Raw genomic sequence first — 17,881 nt, forward strand, 5'->3', positions numbered from 1 at the left:
GGAGGAGAAGGAATAGGCAAGTCAGGTCCATGAGGAACAGGGTGAATAGCCGAACGTATGTTGGTTGGGTATGAAATGTCCTTCCTGTTTTTTTAAATTGAAACCTTGCACTGAACAAGAACAAAAATAACAGTCATCACTGTGATTTTTAGGCTCTCTCCAAACCATGGGTACTCCAAAACGAAATGATTTCTTCTTACCTTGAAACCATTGTCTCAGTTCTTCAACACACACAGAACACACTATATGGGGAGCCCAAGATTTATCTTGGTCCCCTAATTTCATACCAAAGTATGCAAAATACACCTTCTGAACAAAATTAGAAATGTTCCTTTGTTGCTTCTTGACGGTATAAGACCCACAAATATAACAGAAACAGTTAGGAGAGTTGACACATCTTCTAGTATCCATTTCTTCTAAATACTGTATCACAAAACTGTTTGATGCGTACACCACAGTGGCTGGCTCTACACTGAGTCACTGACTGCAGTCAAGGTCACGCCTAGCAGACAGTTTAGATTCGTTGTCGTACGCGTACCGAACCTGAAAAACCCTGAAAATAAGAAAATTTCAGGTGAAATTTGTGACTTATGTAGGGGTGATGGAATTTTTTCACTATTTTTACCGTAATCAGCACAAAAAATACTGTTAAACCCACTAATTAAATATGCTACAATTTTTTCATCGCAGACCTGTGTAATTTATTTAAGGATCACCTTTTTGTGCATTAAATACAAAATATATGCAGCAAAAATGTATCATGTAGATTTATTAATTGTTAATGCTTTGGCTTGCACTCCACAGCAGAAACAGGAAAACCTCTTCAGATAACGGACTTCAATCACTATTCCTTTATGTAATCAGAACCCCTCCTGCTTAATTTACAAGAAAAAGCCTTTGGAATTACCTGGATTTCTGCACTGATTACTAATAAAATGTAGTTTGTTACTCAAGTCACAATTATAGACAAGCACAATCTGACTAAACTAATGACACACAGAAATTTGTACTGTTTATGTTTTTATTTGAGCACAATGAACAAACATCCACAGTGCAAGGAGAAAAACTAAGCAAACCCTTGAATTTAACATGTAAATTCTCCATTGAGAGCAATCATTTGCAACAAATGTTTCCTAGATTTGCACAACTTTAAGGAGGAATTTGGACCATTTCTCCCTGCAAATGTCTTGTAGTTCATGCGTGCACAGCCTCTTCAGGTTATGACGCAGAATTTCGATAAGTTCAAGGTCAGAACGCTGACTTGGTCATTCCAATACACAAATCCTCTTCTTCTCCAGCTATTCTTTAGTTGATTTGGGTCATTGTTTTCTTGCATTACTCAAGGTTTCTTTAGCTTGAGTCATGGACTCTTGCCCTTACTTTCCCCTGTAAAATACTTTGATATACCCTAGGATTCATTGTTCCCTCAAGGTGTCCAGAGCCTGAAAAAGCAAAGCATCCCCAAACAATGATTCTTCACTGTTGAGATGAGGTTTTAGTGTTGGTTTTCAGTGCTATTTTCCCTCAAATCATACAGGTGTGACCACCCAATCCATAGCCGAAATTTGACAAATTCTCATGAAACCAATTTGATACAATATTATGACATATTAGCAAAACCCTTACCAGACTGTAGATCACAACACAACCATTGCATGGCCACAATAGACACATATAGGATGGAGGTCGCATGACAGAATATCACAAAATTATGTTCTTTTGTAAAGCTGTTCATCTTGTAACACATATCTGAACATATACAGCCAGGAAGAAAAGTAAGGAAGCATTGCACATTTATGCCGAAAAGTTCCACTTTTGTCTCTTCTGTGCATAGAATATTTTCCCAAAAGTATTATGAAACATGCAGGTGGCCTAGACAAGGTTATGATGAGCAGCTTCCTTCATGGTGTCCGTCCATGAACATTAGAGCATGAGAAATGGAACAGGGAAAGATAAAGAGGAAGATCATGTTAGTTGTCAGTTTAATAAAACAGGTCTAAACATTGGTTTATTAGCCATTTCAGTAATATGTATTACTAGGTAATATACTGATTTTATGAATAGGAGTCTTGGAATATACACTGATGTATGTGCTTGTTGTTTTTTGTAGGACGAGTTGTACTTTTGGTGTGTTCTGAATTCGGGTACATTAGTGTTTGTTATTATTAATTTGATTTTTTTTATCCCTTGCAACATTGACATCGAATATGTAGGGTTATGTAATGTAATATGGTTTTATCTGAATAAAATATATTTTACAAAAAACAAAGTGCTTTTTTTAACTTTTTTGTATTTATTTTCATACGTTTCACGTTTTAAGATACCATACAGAGATTTTACACTTTTCAACTTTTACTTTTTACAAACTTCTGTATGCCAGAATATTGCATATTTGCAAAGATATCTATTACAGCACACTGTCATTATGTCCTATTAGGAAATTAGTTGAGACATCACTGGGGACCCTTGACTTGTCCCTAGCTGACTCTGTGATGCCACCAGACCAGATAATGATTGTAGTTCAAGGGAACTCGCTATACGATGGCAACACTGTCAGGGTTAACTGCCAGGATGAAAGTTATTCCTATTTCTGGCAGTTGTAGCAGGATCAGGGCTGTGTATAACAGCAATGCTTCTAGCTCTGATCTCAGTGGCAATGTCCGAAAGATCAGAAGCACTTGCCTGTAATAGATATATAGTTATAATTCCACAGAACACAACATAGTCGAACATGTAATGTACAAAGTGAAGCAACTTCAATGCCACGCTATATACATTTTGCTTACTTGGCAATCTTACACAAAATGCTCACTGGGATGGATAGAAACGCCAGCTGGAATATAGCTTTGTGTTAAGTCTGCTTAGTATTTGATCATGTAAAAGCTAAAAACCTGGAGGACTTTAATTGGCATGTAATGTACTTGCTAATAAACTTCCTCTTTGTCTATAAAGATTTAAAACTACAGTTGTCCTTGCAACAGACGATTCGAAGTCACAAGTATAACAATCACCTCATTGAGTGCTGAATCTCTGTTGCATGGCAACATTAAAGCAATGCTAAGAATATTAGCAGATTTATTGTTAGAGCTCAGTTGACAGAATGATAGATGGCTTTATACTCAGCATTTGAATTATTGTTACTGTTATGTAAGATAAAGGGAAAAAAAACCCTCTTGTAATGGAATTTAATGATGTGGATCAAGCAACATCTGTTTTTGATATATAAGTATTTTAAAGTTCTAAGGCCAAAGATTGGTAAAGGTCGTATTGATGCTAATAAATGAGTTATTCAAATTTTTCACATAAAACTTCTGAAATGATGTAAAAACGTACCTCTTCAGGAGGCATACCATAACCCCTAAACCAAACCCCTCTGTACTCCGCCTGATAACATGCTCCCTGTCCTGCTGACTGCAATCCCTGCTAGCTGCAATCAACCGCTTCCTGCAGTCGCACCAATTCAGCCACCACACAGCTCAAGTCTGACAATTGTCTGTGTGTATAGTATCCCTCACTCCTCACCTCGCCATACCATGCACATCTCCAGCCTATTTACCTTCTGTATCACCACATTACTTGTAGTATGTAAGCTCGTTGGAGCAGGACCCTCACCCCTACTGTTTCCATCAACTGATTACTACATGTAACTGTGGTTTTGTTTCTGTTCTCCCTGTCTTGTAAGCACTGCGGAATATGTTGGCGCTATATAAATAAAGATTATTATTATAGTTGGTCCATGAAAAACCATGTAAGCCTTGAATAGCTACAATGAGTGTGTTTCTTGGCTTTGGCTAAAAAAGGGGTCCAAATCTGCTCTACCACTTAGTGGAGCCCTAACAACGAATGAGACCAGAGGGTTTTTTCTGTAGTAGATAATTTCTTTGAATGGAAGTTCATCTTCTTACCAATCTTTTAATTGTTAGAATGCATGTCAAATGAAGAATTAAACCACTTTGTCTTAGTCTTAATTAAAATGTGTATTACCAGGAGTTAGGAGACAGGTAGATTGAAGTATTTCTACAGGATTTTTGAAGGCAGTTACTGTGGAAACATATAGGTATATGAGCTACAACCACACAATAGAAGATTTGTCGACAAAGTTCATTAATTTTTATAAATGCAATAGTTGCAACTGTCAACGTATCCTTTAATGCAGTGTTCCCCAAATCCAGTCGTCATGGACCACCAACTGGTCATGTTTTTAGGATTTCCTCAGTGTTGCACAGGTGATGTAATTATTGTCGGTGCCTCACACATTGCCACAGGTGTTCTTACCTTAGGATATCCTGAAAACATGACCTGCTGGTGGTCCCTGAGGACTGGAGTTGGGGACCCATGCTTTAATGAATCTAATAATGGGTGCTTATTTTGCTAAGGTTAGGGTAACTAGTAGAGATGAGCGAGCGTACTCGGAAAAGCACTACTTGCTCGAGTAATTTGCTTTATCTGAGTATCGCTGTACTCGTCCCTGAAGATTCGGGTGCCGGCACGGAGCGGGGAGCTGCAGGGGAGAGCGGGGAGGAACGGAGGGGAGATCTTTCTCTCCCTCTCTCCCGCCCGCTCTCCCCCGCTCCCCGCTGCGACTCACCTGTCAGCCGCAGTGGCACCCGAATCTTCAGGGACGAGCACAGCGATACACGGATAAAGCAAATTACTCGAGCGAGTTGTGCTTTTCCGAGTACGCTCGCTCATCTCTAGTAACTAGCTCATGGAAAAGCTTGAAACATATGTGGTAGTCTATCATCTCTCAGACTGAGAAGAATGTCATAGGCCACTATGTCATAACCCCTTAATGACACATTTTTGTTTTTTCCTTCTCACTTTCAAAAAATTATAGCTTTCATATTGTTTTCTACTAATTGATAAAACTTTTTTTTTTTTACAAATTTTAAAAAGTTTTGTTTACTCTCCATTTTACTTGAATTAAGATTGTTTGATTGCTCATTTAGTATAATGCAATACCATCGTATTACAATATACAGTGTTCAGACAGGCAGTCTATTAACATGTGCCACAGGCATGGCCTAATAGGCAATCAAGTCATGGTAACCCCAGGGGTTTTTAGAAGGCTCCAGGTTGCAATGGCAACCAAATGGCACCTCGTGGTCTCCTCACAGATGGTCTGTATGCGACCCCTGAACACCTATTGGGGTATTTAAGAATGAGCACTGATCACGGTTGTTGTGTGTGGGTGTCAGCATCATGGTTGTTGCGGGTGGGTGTCAGCTGTAGGGACTAAGATTAGCTCCTAATCCTGTTCCATACAAACCCCAAACACCCAGGATTTAACTGTACATCCTGAGGCGTAAAGAGGTTACGATTATATTCTATAGTAATGTTTTCATGGTGAAGTTGCTTAGAACATATTGTAAGAACAAGATCAATGGTTATAGCAACGAGCACAGCATTTGAATAAAATGAGAACTAAATAACACATAAAAAGCATTAAACTATAGAAATACAGGACGGGAGAACACCAGCAGCAAATCCTGAAGGTGATTTCATGCAATTATTCTAAGGCCCTAATGCATTATATGTACTAGAGTACAGTTTATAAAGAAGTTAAATTGGTTGAGATACCTTCAAATAAATGTTTGTAACAATAAATAAACAGTAATTCTCCTACATCTCAGCAGCCAAAAATCACAGCCTGCCATAAAAGCGGATTATGAACACAACCTTAGAATTATTGAAAAATTGTAGTGTATGTTACATGCCTATTTTCTTGTATCTTTTGTTTTGTTACAAAATTACTGGTTATTTTCTCAATTGCTTAGTTTGTGTCAATTGATCTTTTGTTGTTCTTGAAGTACTCTTTATGTGGAAAGAGCAAATTAATCATAGTTATTGTAATTGGCTCACTTTACTACTTTCTGTGGTTTGTTTTTTTCCTTTTTTACACATACAGTCACAATTGCAAACATATAGCAATATCATTTGTTAGCATATAGCTTGAGAAAACAAAAAACTTGACTTCTAGGAATTTTCAAGTGTCTTTTTAAATGGCACATTAAGGACATTAAACTGTGAACTACAAATGGAGAGTAACAATGTAGCCTTCTTTGTATTGTATTGTATTGTTATACCTGCTTTTATGCCTTCTCTACAAGTATTATTAATCACTCTAGATAAAATATTTTCACTTGCAAAGGTCCTTGGAGAGAACATAAGGGCCCATTTACTTACGACTGGTGTTTCATACACAAGTCTAAGTGCAGCACCACTGGGGTAAGATGTGACAAATTTATTAAAGGAATCAGCTTTTTCATAAATTTATTACATTTCTGTTTGTATGTGTATGAGAGAGAGTCAAAACTATTCAAACTATGAGCTAGAATAGATTTGTGCTGTAATTTAACAAAATGTTTTGTGTAAGTTATAGTGAATCTGTCGAGCAATGAGTGTTTGCACCCCTTTTTACAAGTTCACGTTTTAGTGTTTTTTTAAGTGATCGTGACAGAAAACATGTAAAATGTTGCAAATTTTACTCAGGATTGGCTTGAGCAAAAATATGTGGCACGTTTTGCGCTGCAGTTGTGCTGTAAGTTCAATTATAATTACCTTCCTCCACCTCCTATAGTTTTTTAACATTAAGGTCAGGATGGGCACAGTGTAATTTGTGGGTCTCTTTTGTGTGGCTAATACCCCAACCCTAAGGTTCTAAATAAAGCATAGAAGTGTCTGGCAACCACTCTAAGGTGATCATAAATTGCTTCTTTCTAAGAGATTTCTCCATTGTCATCTCAAATTTTGTTTGATTAGCCCAACAAGAAATTAGTACATTAGCATGGCTTGATATTGGCATGCTTTGCATACAAACTCCTTGTATGGGTGTAAAGAAAAGTACAGAAACATACAGTGGGCAAGGGCACTGCAAATGTATAAAACATTAATTTAGTGTGGTTACTTGTTTTTCATATCCAGAACACAGAATTCTATTAGGCCTCATGTCCACGTCTAAAATACATTTAAAATCCGCACGCGTGATCCGCACCCCATAGGAATGCATTGGACACCCACAGGTAATTAAATACCTGCGGATGTCATTTTTCCCCATAGGCGCGGATTGTGTGTACGGGAAAACACCCTCAGCATGCTCCATTTTAGTGCTAGTCTCCCGCGCTGACGGCTCCACGGATCCGCGGCACACCCGCAGCTGAATTTCTGCTCTCCGGCATGGGAGCGCAGGAGAGCAGGAGTTCAACAAAAAATAATAATAGAGTGCGCGGCACGCTGCTGGCGTCCCGAGCACACCTGCCGGGCCGAAGAAAGAAGATCCGTCCGTGACGGAGGGCAGATCCGCAGTGTCCAGACAGGTAAGTAATTCTTCTTTTTAGGCCTCATGTCCACGGGGAAAATCAGGCCCGCTCCGGATTCTCCATGGAGAATCTGCAGCGGGTCCCTCCTGCCCCGCGGACATGAGCGCTGAAAATAGGAATTTAAAAGAATTAACTCACCCGCAGCGGGCCGGGAAGGTCTTCTCTTCCTCACGGCCGGATCTTCTTTTTCGGCCGGCGGATTAACTCGTCACGCCGGCGGCACGTCGCCAGCACATCGCCGACATGCCACGCGCATGCGCCGGGCATATCCACCGAGCCGAAGCAAGAAAGATCCGGCCGTGAGGAAGAGAAGACGTTCCCGGTCCGCTGCGGGTGAGTTAATTCTTTTAAATTCCTATTTTAGGTCTCCCGCGGATCCGGACGGCTTCCATAGGCTTCAATAGAAGCCCGCGGGAGCTGTCCCCGCGGGAGACCCGCACGAAAATGGAGCATGGTCCAGATTTTTTCATGCTCCATTTTTTTAAAATCCCTTTTATTGATCATCCGCGGGCATTTATCTACCCGCGGGTGGTCAATGCATCCCTATGGGGTGCAGATCCGCGTGCGGGAGAAGAGTTAAAATCCGCTGCGGATTTTAATTCTTTTTTTGCCCGTGGACATGAGGCCTTAGGCTTTATGTCTGCGGGAAAGGAGGGACCCACTACGGGATTCTGCATGGAGAATCTGCGGCGGGCCTGATTTTCCCTGTGGACATGAGGCCTTAGGATTTTGACTGAAGCTGGTTTTTGGGGTGTGACGGAACATTACCGTGCAGGGTTCAGGAATAACCTGCATTTGAGAAATTTTAGGGTTCATATGCATGCATGATTGAGGGTCTTGAAAGATAGCTATGAATTAATGTTGTGAGATGAATACCTGAGTAAAGTCTGTCTGTTTGCTAGGAATGCAGTTTTCTCAAAGGAGTTTTCAGTGAACTGGGGGCAGAGAAAGAGAACAAACCACAGCTTTATTCAGCACATACTGCAGTCTGACCCATAATTGTGTTTTTTTAAGAGAAAGATTAAGTGGCAAAACTATAACTCAATAGTTATTGCAATGTACAACTGAAACAGTTGGGTAAAACATTCAGCAATGTTACATCTAAACACTTTTAGTTACCAGGCAGTAATTTATTTCTGTGGGAGACAGTTTTCGACTCAAGTATTAAACCAGATGTTCTTCCCCATTTATTGTTTGGGACAACACTGCGCCCAACCCTGCGTCAGAAGCATTTGTCGGAACAATGAACTCCTTTGTAAAGTCAGGGGTGACTAACACTGCCTGTTGCCATAGAGACAATTTCAAGTTCTGAAAAGCCTTCTCTGCCTCTGCAGTCCATGTCACCATTACTGGCTTCTGACCTTTCATCAAGTCAGTGAGTGGTGCAATTACGGAGGCAAAATGTGGCACAAATCTGCAGTAGTATGTTGTGATGCCCAAAAATGCCTGCCCTGCCTTGTTTCTTGGTTAAAGGTCCAGGCCAACTCAGTATGGCCTTCACCTTATTGACTTGGGGCTTGATTAACCCTCTGCCAATAATGTATCCAAGGTACTTGGCTTCCTGCAAGCCTACTGCGCACTTTTCTGGGTTTATGGTTAGGCCCACATCTCTTATAACACCTAGGACGGCCTGTACTTTTCTAAGGTGACTTTCCCAATAGGGACTGTAGACAACCAGATCGTCCAAGTATGTGGAAGAGTAGTCCCAATGTGGCTGCAAAACTCAATCCATCCACCTTTGAAAGTTAGCAGGAGGCCATGTAAGGCAAACAGCATGTAAGCCAAACAGCATGTTTACTCTACAAGCCTTCTGAGGTGGAAAAGGTGTTTTTTCTCTCTTTCTGTCAGTTAGAGGTGTTTGCCAGTACCCTTTCATAACATCAAGCGTGGTAATATAACAGGCATTACCCAGTCTCTTGATCAACTCATCAACCCTGGGCATAGGATATGTATCAAACTTGGAGATTTCGTTTAGTTTTCTGAAGAATCTCCAATACCATTTGGGAATTAACACAATGGGGCTTGAACACCCACTTTTCAACTCCTCAATTATTCCCAGCTCAATGTATGGTTTGAGGTTTACCTTCATTCCATTTTCAGTTATGATGTCATGCTGTATGACATGCATGCGACCTGACAGGTTAGTGAACTTGTCTGTTTCTTTGCAGGAATTTTTTTGCCTCTTACTGTTGGCGTACAGAGAGGGCCTCACTCATTCTGACACTGGGAATGGGAGGCTGCGCTTTTCATTTGCTAACCTTTGAGGGCTAACCTCTATCCTTTCAGGGCTTTATTAAATTAATGTAGTAAATCTGATAAGGCTTTCTTTTCCCTGGCTCATGCACTTTATAGTTTACTTCTCCCACCTTCCCTACAATTTCATAGGGACCCTGCCACACGGCGAGAAACTTACTTTCAATCGTGAGTTCGCCAGGGCTAAAGTTTTTGACCTTCGCAGACTGATTGTACGCTAAGTGTGACACAGTAGCTGTCTTCTGACACGTGGGGCATGATTCACAGTATTCTTTTCCTTTCTGATACACCCCAGACCAGAAGAACCTTTGAAGGACTCTGCATCTTATCAATCCCTAAGTGTTCCCCAAGTACATGATTATATGCCAAGTGCAGAACCTTTCACCTGTAAGGCTTAGGCATGACCAACTGTTACACAATTCCCCTGTTAGTTTTAGTTACTCTATGCAAAAGGTAATTATTCATAGAGAAAAAGTGGGAACAGTTGGTTAGCACCAGGTTCTCGTAATACACCATTTATTCTAACAACATTCTCCCTTACATTGGTGAGAGTAGGGTTTCTTAATTGGGCTATCCTGAAGTTCCCAGGTGCATCCTCCAGATCGAATACACCCTGGGTCAGAGATATACCCTCATCACCATCTCCATCTCTGGCCAAGACCTGCAATGGGAAGTTAGCATATTCTAGTCCATATTTATCCCGCTGTCCTGCAGAGTCATAGAATTATCCGGTCTTGTACCAGTCTCTTTAGCTGGGGTTGTTTGGTTTTCCCACAAGTCCCAAAACAAAGGGAAATCATGTCCCAATATTACACTGTGCATCAAAATTCTTACTACTCCTACTTCATAGGTCACAGTTCCTAACTGGGTCTCTATGGTAGACAGTGCTACAGAATATACCTTTGTTTCACCATATATACACACATTACAATTATGTGTCCACACTTATTTTACACATTTGTGGCTCAGACTCTAGTCCCGCTGATGCACCACATTTGAGCTCTGCAAACAAGGATCTGTGCCAAGCACCATCACAGTCTAGTGGCTCTGTGTCAGTGGGCACTGTGCCGAGACATGTCCCAATTCCTTGTACCTCCAGCACCGCAATGGTCTCGGCCTAGAGACCTTGTTAAAGCTGACCGGGAGTTTGGGCTCATACGTGTTTAGCCCCTATGTTGCTCATTCAGGTGCCCCCACCTCTCTATCTGCACGTCTCATCCCTTCCCCAGCAGATGATAGTCTCTTATCTGAGGTAGGGGCAGAAACCTCTAGTGGGGAGTCTGGACAGTAGGGATAGTGTGTAGGTAGTTATCCATCTCAAGATCCACCAGCTGGTTAGAGTCTGTTGGGCCTCCATGGCCGACCCAACATTGCAGTTCTACTAGCAGGGAACAGGTGTAACAGTTAACCACCACTCTTTCGATGATCTTGGCTGGTGTGTAGAACTCAGCTTGCAGCCATTTACTGACCAGGTTAGACAGGCCAACATCTGGGACGTAGCAGGTTGGTCTGTCCTGTAGTTCCAATTGTTTACTCTCTGGACCCAGACTGCCGCTGTGACTACTAAACGAGTAAGAATCTCAGCCTTTGATTTAGCATAGTCGTTTACCTCATGCCGGCTGAGGTCATGGTATGCTTTTTGTGGTTCAGCTGTGAGGTACGGTGCAAGAACTTCCTGCCTTGGGAAGTTTCTCTCTTTCAGCAGATCTTTCAAACATGGTTAGCTTTGCCTCTATATTGTCCTCAGGGGACTTCTGTTTCAGGGCCATGTATTCCACAGACAGCACATGGCCACATAATAGCCTATGAGGCTGTTCACATTACCAACTTTTGACATAGACCAATAGTCCATGTGAAAAAAATTGCTAATCATAAATTGGGAATATAACTTCCACCCACTCCCTAGACAAATTTTGTCTTAGAACTGGAGGCTCACATTATGTTCTTTTATGCTATCCTAATAGGTACTTTTATCTTCTAAAACCCGAATTCCCAAAAATTTGGGTCATTGTGTAAGATGTAAATAAATGGGGGATGTGGCTTGGCTGCTGAATAGCTACATAGTGCAGAGCTCTTGCAAAACCAGGGCCCAAAAGCAACATTACAGCGGCCGAACAAATAGTTACGCAGGCCTCATATGTTGTTTATACTCCAGGATGCACGGAGGGGAAAAGGTCAATTAATCCAGGCAAGCCTAATTAATTAATACACCAAGATGGTGAAGCTGAAAGCTCATGGGGCAGCTATCCTACATTAAACATGTGAAGTGCTCGCCTGAGTGCATGGATTCCATGGAGCAGTATTGAGAGAACAGCTCAAAATCTGCATACAATGAGGCTTTCCTTCCCAGCTATGAAGTTTTGATCACTCCTGTATCTACAAATTTGGAGGGAAGTCCTGCGGAAGCCATGTGGAAGTCCTGTCAGCAGCAACTTCATCAACATCATCATCTTCTGTGGCCTTTTCTCCCTCTGCAAGCCAAGAAAAACAGAGGTAAAAACTTCACACTCTGGAGGGGCCATCTGATGCAAAGGTGAGTGATTCATCAAATACCACTGCTACATCCTAATCTTTAGGAGACATTTTTGATGACATCCCAGTAAATGATACATCAGTCACAGATAACTCCAAGAAAGTTATGTTTAAAGTTCTACAGATCGCTATATAATCTAATTTTGTTCAATTTATCCAACCCAATCAACTCTGCTATTACTGAGGTAGAACACAGAATGAATCACGCGGAGACAAAGATGGCAGACTTAGCAACATCCCATAATTCCCTCATTAAGGCACATTACAACTCAGATTCTGAGGAAGATCGACTTAGAACTAAGGTGGCAGATTTGGAAGACAGGTTACACCACAACAATGTGAAATTTCAAGGGATTCCAGAAAGCGTATCTATCTCTGAACGATGCAATATCTATAGAGCCTTATGAAAAAAATTTTGCAGGAGTGTCCAGTATAGGACGTTGACACAGACTTCCTCACCTTAAAAATCTAGAGGATCATATATCAAGAGATGTGTTGGGACCCGTGTCCAATTCTTTTACATAAAGGAAAAACTACTAGAGGCAGCTAGGAAAACAAATCCTTTACCTGCGCCATAACAATCTTTGTGTTTCTAAACAGACTTGTCTAGGCCAACCCTAGCTCAAAGGCAACAATTATTCTCTGTTACCAAGACACTCAGGTATCACAAAATCCCATACAAACAGGGATTTTCTGTATGTCTTCTGATCACCAACGACAACACCAACTTTGCTGACAAATCCTTGGAAGATGGAATTAGCCTTTCAAGACAATGGAATTTAGACATTTCTTTACCTCATAAAAACCCTAATCCAATTCGCCAACAACTACTGGGAGATTGGTGCACCATAAAATCTTGCAATCAATCACATCATTAATTGTTTAGCACGCCCTGCTTGTGTATTACTGTGGATGAGTAAACCATGAAACACCGGACTTTACAGCTTTGGAAGAGCTGTTACATTTCTGTTCTCAGCACAGTGAGGAACTCTTTGATGTTGATGTTGCATATTTGTATTCTCTACTTTTTCCTCTTCTTGTCATATACTAAGTACACCCATTGGTCTATCCGGTGTATGGTGGACGCACCCACGCAATTGACTTTCTACAACAAAGCCCCTAACGCGAACTGCCTGATATTAACCCCACTAAGACTTAACCTTTATTATTACATTAAAACCATTTAATGTATTAAAACTTGCAATCAGTGATTATAATATGTGACAGACCCCCAAGGACTCCTATAAACACTATAACGAAGTGGTGAAAGAAACGCTGAGCATTAAAATTCTCCTATCAATCTCCTTTTGAAGACACTACTGCTGTAGTGAAGCATGTCAGGGGGGCTATAAATTCATTCTTTTAATGGTAAATAATGCTTGCATACCATTAGACATAGTTTGTCTGTCTGGGCTGATGACAGACAGAATGTTTGGATTTGCATAGATAAAGTATTTATAGGAGCCCTTAGGCTGGGTTTACACAGGGCAGATTTGCTGCGGAATTTCCCTGCAGAATTTTGCTGCAGCAAATCTGCCTACAGCCGCTAATCCTGGGATTAGCCAGCCATGTGGACAAGATTTGTCAAAAATCTCATCCACATGGGGCGGACAATCCGTCACAGCAAAGCCGGCATTAGTCGACACTACGGTACCGACTCCCAGGACGCAGCATGTCCTTTCTTTTTTTTTTTTTCCATTGCAGCCATGCTCTTCTCTATGGGAGAGACAGCCGCAATGGAAAAGCATGTGGGGAAGCTGCTCCAAAACCTGTGGCTAATTACTGCGGGTTTTGAAGCTGCGCTTATCCTGTGGAAGTCTTGCTGGTTTCCACTGCGGCAAAACTGCAAGATTTCCACTGCGAAAGTGTCCCGTGGAAACCTAGCATTAGGGTTCTTGCAGATATTGTAAGCACTGATTGCTGAATAGTCCCCAAAACGGGCATATATGTGGGAAAATGTAAAGTCAGTGTAGCCCTGGCTGGGAAGGAAGAGGTAAAATGGCCTTAACATATTTCAATCCTATTACAATTCCAAGTCCAGAGGGATATTGATTGGGATAAAAAATTCTGCAGCTTTTCAGATTATAAAGGCCGCTCTCACACTCACCACTTTTTACCGCACTATGCAGTGCAATATCCCGAACACCACGGTACAACGCTAACCACGGTACAATGCTCCCATTGATTTTAATGAAGTTTCTCAGACCTACGCTTGAGTGTATGTTATTTTAGTCTGCTTTATCAATACTGTGTTGAACACACAGCAGGACTATAAGATCCCACGGACATTCACATGTTCCATGTCCAATGTTGTGTACCTGATCCAGTGCAGTAAATGTCCTGTTGGGGGCCTTTATGTTGGGGAAACAGGGCAAAAACTTAAAGCAAGGGTGAGGTGTCACCGCTACACAATTAAAGAGAGAAAGACAGAATGAGGGCTCAGTCACACGGGCGCCGATCCGCCCGTTTTCCTGCACGATAAGACGGCTGCACTGCAGGTGTAGACGACTCTCTGCACTGCCAGAAGAAAGAACACATGGCTGGCAATGGAGCCGATTTTCTTTAAAATCTGTATCCATGTTAATGTGTCTTTCATTCAAGTTTTAATCTTGGACAACACTGGGTATTCCTGCTAGCTTAATAACATACGTGCAGCAAGGAAATCTACCCTCAGGAGTCTGCCTGTTTGTGTAGGCATAGCTTATGATGTGTATTCTCTTACCCTCGCCACACGGCGTCGGCAGCCCGCCTGTGCATCACCAAATAAATGTGTCTTGTCGCTCTCCCTAAAAAACTCTATAAATTTATGGGATAAAACGTAGCCTACGTCCTTCCTCAAGATGCAAGCTATCTCCTTGCCAAATTTCATCAAAATCCCTACAGTGGTTTATCTGTGTAAAGGTAACAAACAGACAGACAGTCTTGTACTTTTGTATTTATAATATTAGTATGGACTCACTGGAGGGAGTGATTAGTGCAGGAGGTGGGGGAGAGGAGAGAAGTGACTGATAAGTATAGAAAATAGTATTTTTCGCTTATACGATATATTGCAAAGTTTCCTATATTCGTTTGTCCTATTGATCTATAAAATAAAATAAAAGTTTAGTCACTCTTTAAAATGGGCAGCTTGATAAGTGAAAAAAGAATTATGGCCTTCTGAGTCTATGTCTGAGGCGTTTTGATCTAAGAGGATATTATTTGTGAGACATTAAGTAAATGAAAAGATGCTAAATGAGTTCTTGATGCCTTCTGTCATGGAGGAAGGCATGCAATCATACAGGAGTGCTAGGGTGTTGACAATTTATTACATTTACACAAACCATAATGAACAACAAGGGTTGACATTCTATTTTACTATGTAATATCATTCTCTGATTAGCTCTTGATTGTGCAAATTTCATGATGCAGTAGGACAATGATTTGAAGCATACTTCTGAGCTCTGCAAAAAATGCGGTGACAGACTGGCGGGTACAAACACCACTTCTATCAGAAGTGTTTTCTATAGCTCTAGACCAACTATAATTACTGCATTGCTGGAGATTCTTTAGGGTAATGTTTAACCCATTCATAACCGAAGGTCATTGTTGCGCCTGCATCCAGGTTACGTTCTATACTTCTGGTATTCTCATTTTCAAAAAAATCTTAACTTTTTAATTTTTCAGGTGATATATCTACATGAGGGCTTGTTTTTATAGAATGAGTTTCATGTTTAAGTAGTACCATGTAATGTATTGGAAGACTTTCAAAAATTTCTATATGGGGCAATATAGGAAAAAATTTAACCATTGCTTGACTTATTTTTACTGCATTCATGATGTACTAAAAATGAAAGAACTTTATTCTGTGGGTCAATACAATTATAGCGACAGCAAATTTGTTTTTTCATGTAGTACTACTTAAAATAGATACTTAAAATAAAAAAAAATGTTGTCTGTCGCTATATTTTTACCCTCTTAACTTTTCTATTTTTCCATCAATGGGGCTACATGAGGGCTCATTTTTTTTACGAGGCAACATGTTTGCATTGGTACCAATCTGGTGAATTTCGTTTTTTTTTTTATAACTTTTTATTCCATTTTTTCTTGGAGAGGAAGTGATCAAAAAAAGCACAATTCTGCCATTGTGTTTTTTTCTTACCAAAGTTAACCATGCTGGAATAATAAACTGGACCTTTACAGATGTAGAGATACCAAATTTAAGAGTCTTTTTTAAATTTCTGTTATATTCCTTTTTGATGTGACTAGTAGAGATGAGCGAGCACCAAAATGCTCGAGTGCTCGTTATTCAAGTCAAGCTTTTCGTAATGCTCGAGAGCTCTTTTCGAGTAATGAAGCCATTGAAGTTAATGGGAGACCCGAGTATTTTTGCAATTCACCCGCCAGGTGCCAAGCTTTTTTCTCTCTCTCTCTCTCTCTCTCTCTCTCTCTCTCTCTCTCAGGAAGTGGTAATACAGGGCAGGGTCGAACACGGCGTGGTACTCGCTTGAGTAATGGGCACCGTCGAGTATGCTAATACTCGAACAAGCATCAAGCTCGGACGAGCATGCTCGCTCAACTCTAGTGACTACTGATAAAAAGTTTTTTTTAACTTTAAGATTTATTTTTATAATTAAAATCCTAATTTTACTCATTTTTAGGCCTCGGTCAGATGGGCGTTTTTTCGCGCGATTTGCGGATCGCATGACGGATGCGCATCCGCAAATCGCGTGACCGGGGCCGAAAAATCGCCGGAAAAATCTGCTCCTAGCCACGTTTATTGTTGCAGCAAAAAGACACGAGGAATCGCAGATCGCGCCTATCTGCCATCTGCGATTCCTTGTGTTTTAATATATGTGCTCAATGGGGCCGGCGGCAGCAGCGCTGACCCCATTGAGAACATATACTACAAAGATCATTCTTCTCTGGCACAGCTGTAACAGCTGTGGCAGAGAAGAACGATGTTCGCCCATTGAATTCAATGGAGCCAGCAATACAGCCAGCTCCATTGAAAGCAATGGGCTGCCGGCAAGCGCGGGATGAATTTTCGGGAAGGGCTTAAAAATATAAGCCCTTCCCTGAAAATCATCCTGAAATGTGTAAAAATAAAAAAAAATATATACACTCACCTTGTCCCTGCAGCCGGAGTTCAGCCGCGGCCGGCCGGCAGTTCTCCTGACCTGCTCTGTGTAGTATTCAGGAGGCGGGGATTTAAAACCCCCACCTGCTGAATGGGCTGCCTCTGATTGGTCCCAGCCCTCACCAATCAGAGGCAGCTCTCACTCACCCATTCATGAATTCATGAATGGGTGAGTGAGTGCTGCCTCTGATTGGCTCAGCACAAGGACCAATCAGGGGCAGCTCTCAGCTGTCATTCAATAAAAACACTACCAGCCCTAATAATGGAATGGTAGAAGAGCTACTGATGAATGCAGAAAAAATTAAAACACCACCAGCCTTTATGGTGGACTGGTAGTAAATAAAGAAGCAGCTAACCTTCCTGTGTCAGAGGCTCAGATTTTAAACCCACCTTTAGTGCTGCTCTCCCTGGGGGCTCGTCTCCTCTAGCTAATACCAGACTATTCATCTGTCTTGTCACGCCTCCTTGAAGTTGTAAATTGCAAACATTCCACTGTGAGATGGCCACCAATAAGCCATGCCCATGTATTTGGATCAGTCATGTGACACAATGGGAGTTCCCCTTCAGCTTCACTATTTTAATAATAGTGTCATTCAGACATATGCATCCCACATTAATATTTGACAGGAGGGTCCATATATGATGTCCCATCTCTTTATCT

At 41.2% G+C, this 17,881-nt stretch overlaps 1 protein-coding gene across 1 annotated transcript in view; it reads left to right on the top strand.

Moving 5' to 3' along the window:
• Positions 1–17,881, top strand: part of NKAIN2 (sodium/potassium transporting ATPase interacting 2) — a 793,322-nt gene that overhangs the window by 509,466 nt on the left and 265,975 nt on the right. The gene's annotated exons all lie outside the window — the stretch shown is intronic.

Source organism: Eleutherodactylus coqui, chromosome 1 (genome assembly GCF_035609145.1).
Source record: "Eleutherodactylus coqui strain aEleCoq1 chromosome 1, aEleCoq1.hap1, whole genome shotgun sequence".
Lineage (NCBI taxonomy): Eukaryota > Metazoa > Chordata > Amphibia > Anura > Eleutherodactylidae > Eleutherodactylus > Eleutherodactylus coqui.